At 41.4% G+C, this 14,514-nt stretch overlaps 1 protein-coding gene across 5 annotated transcripts in view; it reads right to left on the bottom strand.

Annotated features, from left to right (window-relative positions):
* The window catches only part of sncaip (synuclein, alpha interacting protein), a 140,753-nt gene that overhangs the window by 83,958 nt on the left and 42,281 nt on the right, over positions 1–14,514 (bottom strand). The gene's annotated exons all lie outside the window — the stretch shown is intronic.

Here is a 14,514-nt window from a genome sequence, read left to right as displayed (position 1 = left end):
TGGAAAATAAATTCGCACTTCAAATTATGTTTATGTGGTTAGTAATTTTAATAGTTAATGACCAACTGAGTCAATTCTATGTTAAGATATAAAATATTCTGCAATGTCACACTGACAAGATACACTGCAATTCTAACACAATGTGTGACAGAGTACTTTGGAGGGTAGGGAGCGTTTTCCAGAGGGCAGGTACTCTTCCACAGGTAAAAGGGACAAACTGGTGGGTGAGCTGGGACAACTCATGCACATATTGTAGCTCATGGCTCAAGAATGATGTTAGATCGATTTCTAGAAACAGTGTGTTGCCTAAGGATAAAAGAGCTGAATTCCAGAGGTGAGGTGAGAGTGACTGCCCTACACATCAAGGCAGCATTTGACCCTGTGTAGCACCAAGGAGCCCTATTAAAATTGATGCCAATGGGAATCAGGGGGAAAACTCTCCAGTGGCTGGAGTCATACCCAGCACAAAGGAAGATGGTAGTGGTTGTTGGAGGCCAAACATCTCAGCCCCAGGACATTGCTGCAGGAGTTCCTCAGGGCAGTATCCTAGGCCCAACCATCTTCAGCTGCTTCATCAATGACCTTCCCTCCATCATAAGGTCAGAAATGGGGATGTGCGCTGATGATTGCACAGTGTTCAGTTCCATTCGCAACCCCTCAGATAATGAAGCAGTCCATGCCCGCCTGCAGCAAGACCTGGACAACATCCAGGCTTGGGCTCATAAGTAACATTCACGCCAGACAAGTGCCAGGCAATGACTATCTCCAACAAGAGAGAATCTAACCACCTCCCCTTGATATTCAACGCCATTACCATCGCCAAATCCCCATTGACCAGAAACTTAACTGGACCAGCTACATAAATACTGTCGCTACAAGAGCAGGTCAGAGGCTGGGTATTCTGCGGTGAGTGACTCACCTCCTGACTCTCCAAAGTCTTTCCACCATCTACAAGGCACAAATCAGGAGTGTGATGGAATACTCTCCATTCGCCTGGATGAGTGCAGCTCCAACTGGAGAAGCTCGACACCATCCAGGACAAAGCAGCCCCCTTGATTGGTACCTTATCCACCACCCTAAACATTCACTCCCTTCACTACCGGCGCACCATGGCTGCAGAGTGTACCAGCCACAGGTTGCACTACAGCAATTCGCCAAGGCTTCTTCGACAGCACCTCCCAAACCCGCGACCACTACCACCTAGAAGGAGAAGGACAGCAGGCACATGGGAACAACACCACCTGCATGTTCCCCTCCAAGTCACGCACCATCCCAACTTGGAAATATATCGCCGTTCCTTCATCGTCGCTGGGTCAAAATCCTGGAACTCCCTACCTAACAGCACTGTGGGAGAACCTTCACCATACGGTCTGCAGCGGTTCAAGAAGGCTGCTCACCACCACCTTCTCAAGGGCAATTAGAAATGGGCAATAAATGCTGGCCTTGCCAGCAACATCCAGATCCCATGTACAAATAATAAAAATCAATTAAAGGAGAAAACAAATTGTGGGGAGCGATGAAAGAACATATAAGCAAGGAATAAAATTCCCAAGAAATTTTTACTTCCATGTTTTTTTAAAACTATATTTGTTCTCAGGATATGAGTGAAGTTAGCATGGCCACATTTATTGCTCATCCCCAGGTGCCTTCAGAAGTTGGTAGTGAGATGAGCCTGTTCCTTGAACCACTATAGTCCTTATGGTGATGGTGCTCCCACAATTACATAAGAAATAGAAGCAGGAGTAAGCCATACAGCCCCTTGAGGCTGCTCCACCATTCAATAAGATCATGGCTGATATTCTACCTCAATTCCACTGTCCCACCCTATCCCCATATCCCTTGATTCCCTTAGTGTCCAATGGTATTAGGTAGGGAATTCTAGGATATTGATCCAGAGATGATAAAGGAATGGCGATATACATTCAAGTTAGGATATTGCACAACTTGGAGATAGAGATGATGGTATTCGCACATTGTTGCTCTTTCTCAGTCGTAAAGATTGCAGGAGAGGGAGGTGCTATGAAAGTAACCTCAGTGAGTTGCTGCAGTGTATTCTGTAGATTATATATAATGCAGCCATAATGGAGGGGATGGATTTTGAGTCCAGTCCCTGGGGACAAAAATCAAGCAAATTCCTCTGTCTTGAATGTTGTGCAGCTGCACCCATCCAGATGAATGGTGAATATTTCATCAAGCTTCTCACTTGAGTCTTGTAGACGGCAGAGAGGCTTTTGAGGGGTCAGAAGGTGAACCACTCATGTAACAACAATGTTGATCCGGCTGGTCTAGTTCAACTTCTTATCAATGGTGACATCCAAGATATTGACAGTGGAGGCTTCAGAGGTGGTGCCACTAAGGTCAGGGGAAGATCTCTGGGCTTTCTCTGGTTCGAGATGGTCATTACATGGCTTCCATGTATGTATCATCCTTTGTTTTATTTTTAATTGACCAACTTTGATTGACTAGGTTTCACAAGTTTACATGAAGCTAAATCTACACAGTAACTGCTGTAAAAACACCAATAGACTGCAAAATATTCAGAACAAACCATTAGATTTGACATTTCAGTAATGTACCAAACTAGGGTTCCTGACTGTTACAAGGAGTAACTACAAATTCAAGAAAAAATTCTCCATGTATACCGTATACAGTAGATGTAATATATTTGGATTTTCAAAAGGCCTGCGATAAGATACCGCATTGTACACTCATAACTAAGGTCAGAGCATGTGGAGTCAGGGACAAGTAGCAGAATGGATAGTAAGTTGGCTACAACACAGAAAGTAGGGATTAAGGGTAGCTACTCAGACTGGCAAAAGATGGGAAGTGGTGTTGTTCACAATTTACATTAACGAGCTGGATTCGGGAATCGGAAGTACAATTTCAAAATTTGTCAAAATGCAAGAGGACATTAATAAACTTGCATGTAATTGGCAAATTGTAATTGCAATTGTAGAATCAGTCTGGTTGGAGTTAAGAAGCACCAAGGGGCAGAAAACACTGGTGGGAGTTGTTTATAGGCCTCCAAACAGTAGTGGTAATGTAGGGGATGGCATCAAACAGGAAATTAGAGAAGCATGTAACAAGGGTACTACAGTAATCATGGGTGATTTTAATCTGCATATATAGACTAGCCAAACCAAATTAGCAATAATATTGTGGAGGATGAATTCCTGGAGTGTGCACGAGATGGTTTTTAGACCAGTACTTTGAGGAGCCAACCAGGGAACAGGCTATCCTAGATTGGGTATTGTGCAATGAAAAGGGGTTAATTAATAATCTTGTTGTGCGGGGTCCTTTAGGGAAGAGTGACTATAACATGATAGAATTCTTCATTAAGATGGAAAGTGAAGTTGTCCAATCCGAAACTAGGGTCCTAAATCTAAATAAAGGAAATTACGAAGGTATGAGGAGTGAGTTGGCTATGATAGATTGGGAAGCTTCATTAAAAGGCATGACGGTGGATAGGCAATGGCTAACATTTAAGGAACGAATGTATGAATTGCAACAGTTATACATTCCTTTCTGGTGCAAAAACACAAAAAGGAAATGCGGCCCAACCATGGCTAACAAACAAAATTAAGGATAGTATTAGATCCAAAGAGGAGTCATGTAAAGTTGCCAGGAAAAGTAGCAAGCCTGAGGATTGGGAGCAGTTTAGAATTCAGCAAAAAAGGACCAAGAGATTGATTAAAAGGGGAAAAATAGAGTATGAGTGTAAACTTGCAAAGAACATAAAAGTGGACTGTAAAAGCTTCTATAAAGTATGTAAAAAGAAAAAGATTAGTGAAGACAAATATAGGTCCCCTACAGTCAGAAACAGGAGAATTTATAATGGGGAACAGGGAAATGGCAGAGCAATTAAACAAATACTTTGGTTCTGTCTTTGCGGAAGAGGACACAAATAACTTCCCAGAAATGCTAGGGAACCAAGGAGGAGGAATTAAAAGAAATTGTTAGTAAAAGTGCTGGAGAAATTAATGGAACTGAAAGCCGATAAATCCCCAGGACCTGATAATCTGCATCCCAGAGTTCTAAAAGAGGTAGCCATGGAAATAGTGGATGCATTGGTTATCATCTTCCAAAATTCAATAGATTATGGAACATTTCCTGCAGATTGGAAGGTGGCAAATGTAACCCCACTATTTAAAAGAGGGATAGAGAAAACAGGGAACTACAGACCGGTTAGCCTAATGTCAGTAGCAGGGAAAATGCTAAAATCTATTATAAATGATGTGATAACAGGACAATTAGAAAATATAAACGGGATTAGACAAAGTCAACATGGATTTGTGAAAGGGAAATAGTGTTTGACAAACCTACTGGAGTTTTTTGAGGATGTAACTGGTAGAATAGATAAAGAAGAACCAGTGGATGTCCCACATAAGAGGTTAGTGTGCAAAATTAAAGCGCATGGGATTGGTGGTAATATACTGGCATGGATTGAAAATTGGTTTACAGACAGGAAGCAGAGTAGGAATAAATGGGTCTTTTTCGGGTGGCAGGCAGTGACTAGCGGGGTACCGCAGGGATCAGTGCTTGGGTCCCAGCTATTCACAATATATATCAATGATTTGGATGAGGGAACCAAATTTAATATTTCTAAGTTTGCTGACAGCACAAAACTAGGTGGGATCGTGAGTTGTGAGGAGATGCAAAGAGGCTTCAAGGCGATTTAGACAAGTTGAGTGAGTGGGCAAATACATGGCAGATGCATTATAATGTGGATAAATGTGAAGTTATCCGCTTCGGGAGGAAAAACGGAAAGGCAGAGTATTATTTAAATGATGATAGATTGGAGAATGTTGATGTACAAAGAGACCTGGATGTCTTTATACACCAGCCACTGAAAGCAAACATGCAGGTGCAGCAAGCAGTTAGGAAGGCAAATGGTATGTTGGTCTTCATTGCAAGGGGATTTGAGGATAGGAGCAAGGATGTGTTACTGCAGTTATACAGGATCTTGATGAGACCACACCTAGAGTACTGTGCAGTTTTGGTCTCCTTACCCAAGAAAGGATATACTTGCCATAGAGGGAGTGCAGCGAAGGTTCACCAGACTGGGATAGCAGGACTGTCATATGAGGAGAGATTGGGTCGACTTGGCCTGTATTCATTAGAGTTTAGAAGAATGAAAGGGGATCCCATTGAAACATATAAAATTCTGACAGGGCTAGACAGACTGGATGCAGGGAGGATGTTTCCCCTGGCTGCAGAGTCCAGAATGAGGGGTCACAGTCTCAGGATATGGGGTGGGACATTTAGGACTGAGATGAGGAGAAATTTCTTCACTCAGAGGGTGGTGAACCTGTGGAAGCCAAGTCACTGAATATATTTAAGAAGGAGCTGGATAGATTTCTAGACACAAAAGGCATCAAGGGGTATGGGGAGAGAGTGGGAATATGGTATTGAGATAGAGGATCAGCCATGATCATACCGAATGGCAGAGCAAGTTCGAAGGGCCGAATGGCTTACTCCTGCTCCTATTTTCTATGTTTTTAAATGAATTTTAATATAGGCGAGTGTGAGGTGGTACATTTTGGTAGGAAGAATAAGGAGGCCACATACAGCTTGGATAATAAGAGTTTAAACAGGATAGAGAAGCAAAGGGATCTGGGGTACAGATCCCTTTGGACGAGGGAGGGAGGCGGAGGCGCTGGGAGGGAGGAACGGGTGGAGGAAGCGGGGGGGGGGGCCGCGGATGATTGTATAGTGCCTGTATAACTTAAAAGATCTCATATGCTGTAATTATTCAACAGGAAATTTAAAAATTAAAATTCTGAGCTTTGGTGAAAACAGAAGATATTTTTGTCTTTTTCCATTTCTAGGGTCTCTCTGTGCCATATATCTTCCCCAGTGGAGGGGTGTTGGGTAATTTGTTCCCATAGACCAGGAAATAATTTGTGGAAAAATAAATGAAATTCTGACACTTCCTCCTTCCCATTGTTCATTTCAAAATACAAATGTGACCTAATATTGAGATGAGCAGCTGCTGCTGAACTCTACACCTCCACCTGATGGAAATGCTATTTAATGAGGTACAGTGTGATCAGCAGAATGGTGACAATGCACTTGTATGTTTTACAGCAAATTGTGCTGTTCACCATGATACTTAAGATCTCAAACCCACATTTCTCAGTTGTCCGACGATCAACTAGTGACTATCCTCATTGGGAGGAGATAACTGGAATATCTTCAGGGTGGAGATGGCGCCAAATGATCGTGCCTAGCTATGGAAGACAGAGCCAATTCTCTATGGCAAACTTGGTAATCCAATAATTGAGCCAGGCAAACTTATAGTACGCTCGAGCACAGTTGATGAAATCATCCAGCCTGATTCAGTAACAAGAGCTGGAGGGGTAGACTTGTTACCAGGAGCTGGAATTTTTCCAACTTGATTCTACATTATTCGAAATAACCATGCAAACCAATGCCCCGACAGGAAGAGATAAGAAGCAGAAAAGCTTACCAGTTAATTTGTAAATACCAGATATTTATGACCATAGTATTATTAGGATGCAAAAACAAACTACTCTTGATACTGGCAGTTTCTTCAAGCAAACTTTTCTTTTAAAAAGTGCATCTCCCATGGAGTTACCAATGGAAAGTCAGAGCAAAGGGTTTCCCACCTGCTGCAAGTTCCTTCTTTATCTGCTCTTCTGATTGTCTCTCTTTTTACCTAGTCCTCCCCCCTTTTTGTTCTGTTTATTTCTGCTCTTTTCCTTTAATCTTTCTTTTTTTAAATTGCTCCTGCTGTCTCTCATAGAATGATACAACACAGGAAGCCTGTGCTGGGTCTGCAATTTATGACAAACGCCAACAGTGACCTAGCTTAATAGATTTGCTGCAAATAACATAATTGGTGGACGGTGGTGATGTTTGCTTCATTTACTGTATTTATTCCACCTCATCAAGATGACATAAACTGACAACAATCTGAATTGTAAGGCCCAACTATAAAGTGGATTGTACTACCTGTATTAATGTTCAAAACGAAAAGGAACAAGTCAGTTAAAGATTCATTAATATGATCTTACCGCACAGGAGGCAGCCGTTTGGCCAATCATGCCTGTGTCAGCTCTTTGAAAGAGCTATCCAATTAGTCCCACTCCCTGCTCTTTCCCCATAGCCCCGAAAACTTTTCCTCCCCTTCAAGTATTTATCCAATTCCCTTTTCGAAGTTATTGAATCTGCTTCCACCACCCTTTCAGGCAGTGCATTCCAGACCAATACTCTGCCTAAACTTTTTTTTTCCCCTCATGTCGCCTCTGGTTCTTTTGCCAATTACCTTAAATCTGTGTCCTCTCGTTACCGGGAATGAGTGAAGCAACCAGCCAATTCAGAGAGGCAGTAGGATTGAGAGGGGAAGGGAGAGGATGACAGGGGTGCTGGGGGTGGAAGGCATTAGAATGGAAATGAAAAAGCGAAGAGTAGGAAGTAATGGGTGCTCAGGCTGGGCGTGGTTGGAGAGAGGGGGAAAGGGTATGGGATTGCTGGGTGGGAAGTGATCTGGGTAGGGTTTTAGTGGGTCACTGCTGCCTTTTGGGCTGCAGGTCTTGGGTGGCAGGTGAGGGAGGAAGGTTGTATTTTCCAGTGGCAAATGCAGGGGGCTGGATGGGGAGGGAGACGGCCAGAGGAGAGATGAGGTAACAGGGAGACTGAAAGGATGAGGGCAAAGAAGGAATGAGTGCCTGAGGTATTCAAGACAGGAGGCATAGGAAGCAGTGTGAAAGGATGAAAGATGGTAAGGAACGGGTGGAGGAGGCAGGAACTCCCAAGTTCAAAAGCCAGCTCTAGGCCTTAACCAGAAACTGGCTTTTGGACTAGAGGGAGAGAATTCCCAAAGGAAAATCCCTGCTTTCAAAATGAAAGGAGTTAAATAATAGGGCCTTCCTTTTAGAGAATCCAGGTCACCGGCGTACAAAAGTCCGTTCCTGATGAAGACCAGGAACAGGTCTTTAAAATGGAGCCTGTGGGAGGAAAAGATCTACAGGCCATAGAACCTGAAGAGGGGAGTGAAGCTCCAACCAAATTGCAAATTGTGCTGGGGTTGCCCAGAAACAGCAGTGGAAGGCCACAAAGATTTGGAGCTGGCAATAGCCAGCGAGAAGAGTCGGGATTGGATCAGGAACAGAGAAGGAGAGGGACGCTAGCTGTGGACCCCAAGGCGGCCAGATAAACGTAGGAGAAATCAATGAGGGGATGCTGCTTTTGACAAGAATCTGTGACAGCGAGCCATGTCAAGTCAGTTATCAGTTGAAATACTACTGGTGCGGCATCAGCTGAAGTTACAGGGAAATGTAATAGACAAGTGTAACAGTTAAGTGTGGACATTTTAACATTGGAGTTCCAATATGAAAGTTATATTGCAGTGGTCAATGGAGCTGGTAACTCAGGTAAAAAGAAAGTTTTCTTTTTAAAAAAAAGTTATGCATATATAAAACACTTTAATAATGATCCATCTGAATTTAATATGTGGCTTTTAACAGAACGAAGTTCTTAGCGAAAAGTAGATTTTTTACAACACAACAGATTAATGATCAAAGATAATAGCCTGATTATGATCACATTAATTTTATGGTCAAAGTACTTTCACGGGATCAATTTAACGGAATATATAACCTTTCACCAGCTCATAATTACTCTTCAAACTTTGGCTTACCAAAGCATCATCTATTCCTAGCATACTTGCACTAGCTTTTCAATAACTAAATCACAAGCTGTCTAAATCGAACAGATGGATAATATTAAGACCTGTCGTGGTGTGTTTGGGACACCGTATAGTTAATTTTGGCAGTTTCATAATGAAAACAAACCTCATTTGTGCCGCTTCACTTGAATTAGCCAAAGAATTTGTTTTATTATGTTTATGCATTTACAGGCAGCTCACTTCATAATAAATATGGTACCGTGATCTGCGAGAGAATCAATTTGAGCAGGAATTTGTATTATCAGAAATTAAACTTGATTCAAACGACAAGTCAGCAAGCAGAAAAAACAGTAAGTTTATATTAGCTCGACTTGAAATAGCCTAGTCTGATATTTTCAAGCAGCACAATGCTGCTTTTAATCATCTAAAAGTTCAATTTATGAGGGATACGAGTATATAATTTGGAAGAGTGTTAACAAGGATTTATTCAGGAAATCTAAGACAAGTAAAATTGCATCACCATCCAAATTATAAAGATACAATTTAAGAAATTAAGGCATTTGTGGCTCTCCCAATAACTTGGAGAGTCTAGCTGGTGAATGGCTTTTTAAAAAAAAAATTCACATGGAGGATAATGGCAAAATTGAATTTATAACTCATCCGTTTGGGCTGTAGCAATGGAACATCACCTTGAACCGCTGCTATCCTTGTGTTGATGGTGCCTCCACGATGGTGTTAGGAAGGAAATTCCAGGATTTTGACCAGTACTCATGAAGGAATGGCAGTACATATCCAAATCAGGATGGTGGAGGGAAACTTGATCAAGTCATACTGACCAGGTCAGTCTCCGGTTTCATCCCTAGTCTCTGCTGAGTGACAGTAGCAGGAATTGGTCAGGAGTCCTTCTCCTGATTACTATTCAGTGATCCCTGCTGAAAGTGCACGGATGTGGAAAACAGCTAAGAATAGATTTACATTTGGCTGCAATGTCCCATGCACAGCAATAACCTACTGAGACTGTCCACGCTCACACATAACTAACAGCGATGTGAGCGTGGTACCAGAGAGAGATTAGTGCATGTAAAACATTACCTCAGCAAGCTATCAATGCCTTAAGGAAAAGAAAAAAGGCAAGGAGAAGAGAAAAAAGTTAAAAATAACTGTAAAATGAAGAAGCCAAAATTGCAAGCTTACCCAAAAATGTCATCTTTTTAAAAACAAATATCACCAAAGGTGTAATTCTATTTCTTTTGACATAATGCTGTCCCAGAAAACTGCATCTAAGTTAGGATTTCTACATTTTTATTTAAATGTAACTCCTTCCATTTTGCTTGTGTCTATAATAGGCTAAAGAATAAGTGTATGTCATACACCTTTCTACATTCTCTTTAATCAAATGCTGTTGTTACAAAATTGAAATTGTATTAGATTTCTGTGGCATTTCTCTCGGAGTTGAAGGATACGCTATTTTATAACCAGAGGGGAGTTATGCCATATCATGCTATAGTCGGGTCATTGATCAACAGTATTGAATAACTGAAATTGCTTTTTTTTGTAAGCACAGTAATACAGGTGTTTTGAAGATTAAATTTCAGAATTTTGTCCATTATTGTGAAAACCATAAATGGCTGATATTATAAATATGAATAAATTAATGAAATAAATGTGAAAGCTTCATCAATTAAAATTGGTTTCCTCAGAGAATCAGTAAAATTAAGAAAAGAAAATGAGGGGCCGAAGTCTAAATTTTTGATTTAAACAAATAGGTGGGAGTTACCAGTAGAAAATGGTCTTATTTGAGAATCAATGAAATGATGTAAATAAAGTGGGGCACGGAAATTAATTTAATAGACAAGTTTCAGGAGCTAAAAAAATGGGCCTACAGAGAATGGGGAAGGGGGGGGGGGTGCGGGGAAAGAATGCCAATGAATAAAGAAAAATGGAAAAGAAGACAGGAAAGCTGCCTTACACAGAATCTGGATCAGAAGAAATTAATTGAATCGTTGACAATTGCATTCAAAGATGGAACTCAGTAAAATGAATTAAATAAAGGTGCGGGATTCATGAAAGCTGAAAAGGGTAGGGAGGATAGTACTGGCACACACAGTATCAGGGGAGATTGAGACCTAGAAGGGGATTCAATAAAAATACAATTTAATATATTGGAAAATTAAATGGGAAATATGGGCATAGGAATTCACAATGGGATAAGTCAACACAGAAGTATGACAACAAGAAATTACAACAGTGACTAAACTTTAAAAGTCATTTATTGGCTGTATTTCCTCATCTTGTTTTTCTTCCTTTCCGTGTCATTTAATTTAAACTCTTAGCCCACAGCACATTTATTCTTCCAGTGAGGACAATGGTCGCTACCCTGTTCAGATGAAGCCCATCTTTCCTTTACAAGCAACTTCTGTTCCAGAACTGATCTCAATATCCCAGAAATCTGAACCATCCCTCCAATACCAATTTCCTACATTACAAAGGCGACTACACTTCAAAAATACGTAACTAAACATAAGAAATAGGAGCAGAAGGCCATACGGCCCCTCAAGCCTGCTCCGCCATTCAATCAGATCATGGCTGATCTTCGATCTCAACTTCACTTTCCCGCCTGATCCCCATATCCCTTGATACCCCAAAAATCTATGTAGCTCAGCCTTGAACATATTCAACGGCTCAGCATCCGTAGCCCTCTGGGATTGAGAAGTCCAAAGATCCACAACCCTGAGTGAAGAAATTCTTCCTCATCTCAGTCTTAAATGGCCAACCCCTTTCCTGAGGCTATGCCCCCTAGATCTAGACTCTCCAGCTAGGGGAAACAACCTCTCACTATCTACCCTGTCAAGCCCCCTCAGAATCTTGTATGTTTCAATGAGAGTACCTCTCGTTCTTCTAAACTCCAGAGTATAGGCCCATTCTCTCCTCAAAGGACAACTCTCTCATCCCAGGAATAGTGAATCTAGAACAGTTCTAGTGAACCTTCGTTGCATCGCCTCTACGTATATCCTTCCTTAGATAAAAAGAGACCAAAACTGTGTACAATACCCCAGGTGAGGTCTCACCAAAGCCCTGTACAATTGTAGTAAGACTTCCGTACTCCAACCCCCTTGCAATATAGGCTAACATGCTATTTGCCTTCCTAACTGCTTGCTGAACCTGCATGCTAACTTTTTGTGTTTCTTGTACGAGGACACCCAAATCTCTGAACACTAACATTTAATAGTTTCTCACCATTTAAAAAATATTCTGTTTTTCTATTCTTTCATCTTGGCTGTAAAGTGCTTTGGGATGTCCTGAGGTCAGACAGCTTTTTGCCAACCAAAGGTATTGAGGGGTATGGGCCAAAGGCAAGTATATGGAGTTAGATCACAGATCAGCCATGATCTGATCAAATGGCAGAGCAGGCATGAGGGGCTGAATGGCCTACTCCTGTTCCTATGTCATGAAAGGCACTACATAAATGCAAGTTATTTATTTCTACCTGTTGTAATATTTTCAAATATGGGAACACCACCACCTGCACGTTCCCCTCCAAGTCACACACCATCCCGACTTGGAAATATATCCCCGTTCCTTCATCGTCGCTGGGTCAAAATCCTGGAACTCCCTTTCTAACAGCACTGTGGGAGAACCTTCACCACACAGGCTGTAGCGGTTCAAGAAGGCAGCTCACCACCACCTTCTCAAGGGCAATTAGGAATGGGCAATAAATGCCGGCCTCGCCAGCGACGCCCACATCCCATGAACGAATAAAAAAAATGCGGCAGCCAATTTGCACACAGCAGGGTTCCACAAACAGCTATGAGATTAATGACCAGATAATCTGTTTTAGTTATGTCGCTTGAGGTCACTGGGAGAACTCCCATGTTCTTCTAATAGGGTCATAAGATCTTTCACATCCATCTGAGGAGGCAGATGGGACCTCAGGTTAACATCTCATCCAAAAGACAGTGCAGCGCTCTCACTGCATTACTACATTGAAATGTCAGCCTAGATTATGTGCTCTAGTTGCTGGAGTGGTGTTTGAACCCACAACCTTTTGACTCAGAGGTGAGAGTGGCACCACTGAGCCAAGGCATTTAGATTCCTGAACAACTGAATAGTAAGTGCAGTTGTCTTGCCAACCTATCAGTTAACCAACAATAAACCTAAATAGATCTTTAAGACAAAGCAGGCAGTGGGTCCAAAGTAATTTCCACATTATAAACAAAAGCAAAATACCGCAAATGCTGGAAATCTGAAAATACTCAGTAGGTCAGGCAGTATCTGTGGAGATGTAGAAGTTAATCAGTCAATGTTTCAGGTCAAAAGACCATTCCTCAGTTCTGACAATCCACTTAACTGACATCAGCCATGATTCCATTAGTAACTACTTCTCAAAGTTATCACTGATAAGCAATCAAGGATGTTAAACAGGATGCATCAGAGATTGTGAACTTCAGTACATGTTGGATATTGCTATATACAGCATAGGTTTAAAACAGATAGCCAATGCAACTGCTGACTTGGGTCTCACCATGATATAATCCTGTAGTGTATACTAAAGTAAACTGTACTGGTGAATAGTTCTAACATAATCATATTAATCTACCCAGAGTTGTTAGAGTTTATTACACCTCTTTAAAAAAAAAGTTATACAGTGCATCAGGTGAGTTCAAGAAGTTCAGGGAGCCCACGCATGACCTGCTCTTCAATCTCTTCACGGGAGAGAGGTATTATTCCAGGTGAGCCCAGGGCAACTTTTTGAACTTTATATCTAAAATTGCGCACTCTGATGTTGGGGATTTTAGGAGTAGGGGGCACAGTCTAAAAATTAGAGCCAGACCTTTCAGAAGTGAGATTAGAAAACATTTCTACACACAAAAGGTGGTAGAAGTTTGGAACTCTCTTCCGCAAACAGCAATTGATCCTAGCTCAATTGCTAAATTTAAATGAGAGATAGATAGCTTTTTGGCAACCAAAGGTATTAAGGGACATGGGCCAAAGGCAGGTATATGGAGCTAGATCACAGATCAGCCATGATCTTATCAAATGGCGGAGCAGGAACAAGGGGCTTAATAGCCTACTCCTGTTCCTATGTATTCCCCTATTCTATTTATTGATCTTTATTCCAGTGCACAACATAACACATTAAAATAGGAGTTCTGCAATTATATTGAGAGCAGGTCCACCTAACTCATTCAATCATTAGGGTCTGGTTGGGAAACTTGCTCAATTATGTTTTTTGTGGGGTCATTAGAAGTATCTGTTACTCTTCCTCTTTCTGTTACTCTTTCCATAGGACTGATGTGCCAGTTTTTGCTCATTGTAGCAAACCTCTCTGTTACACTAACTGTTTTTCTCAGTGTCCATATCTTGTTACTCTGACTGCTCCTGATGGTTTCTGCGTTACTCGAGATATCTCTCAACTGCTGCTATCTTTTCCTTCAACAACCTCTCCCAACTCTGCTCCCCTTGAGCAACTTATTAATATACTGTATAAGACGCTCCTCCATTTCCCAGCCCCTGAACAGCTATGCTTATTTAGCAACTTAGCAAAATTGAAAAAAGATAAATCAGAGCTGTGCAAGATTTGTGGCTCAATAACGGTGTCCCCCAGCCAACCCTGATCGAAATCTCTGAAAATGCTTCACATCACACATTACTTTTTTTTTGAGTGCAGTGACTGTTAGGTAGGAAAACAATGTCACATTGAGTCATTGTTAAGCTAGCAAGATTGCTTGTATGGTCATATTCATTTGCACACAGACGCAGATCTTAAAACTCAGTGCCAAACCTAAACATCAGCTGGAATTATCACTAACCTTGTTTGTAATTGAAAGTCCAAATAAGTAAAAAACTTAGTTTACTAAATGTGC

Source organism: Heptranchias perlo, chromosome 4 (assembly GCF_035084215.1).
Source record: "Heptranchias perlo isolate sHepPer1 chromosome 4, sHepPer1.hap1, whole genome shotgun sequence".
Classification (NCBI taxonomy): domain Eukaryota; kingdom Metazoa; phylum Chordata; class Chondrichthyes; order Hexanchiformes; family Hexanchidae; genus Heptranchias; species Heptranchias perlo.
The sequence above is the reverse complement of the archived record's forward strand: the minus strand, read 5'-3'. Positions and strand labels throughout refer to the sequence as shown.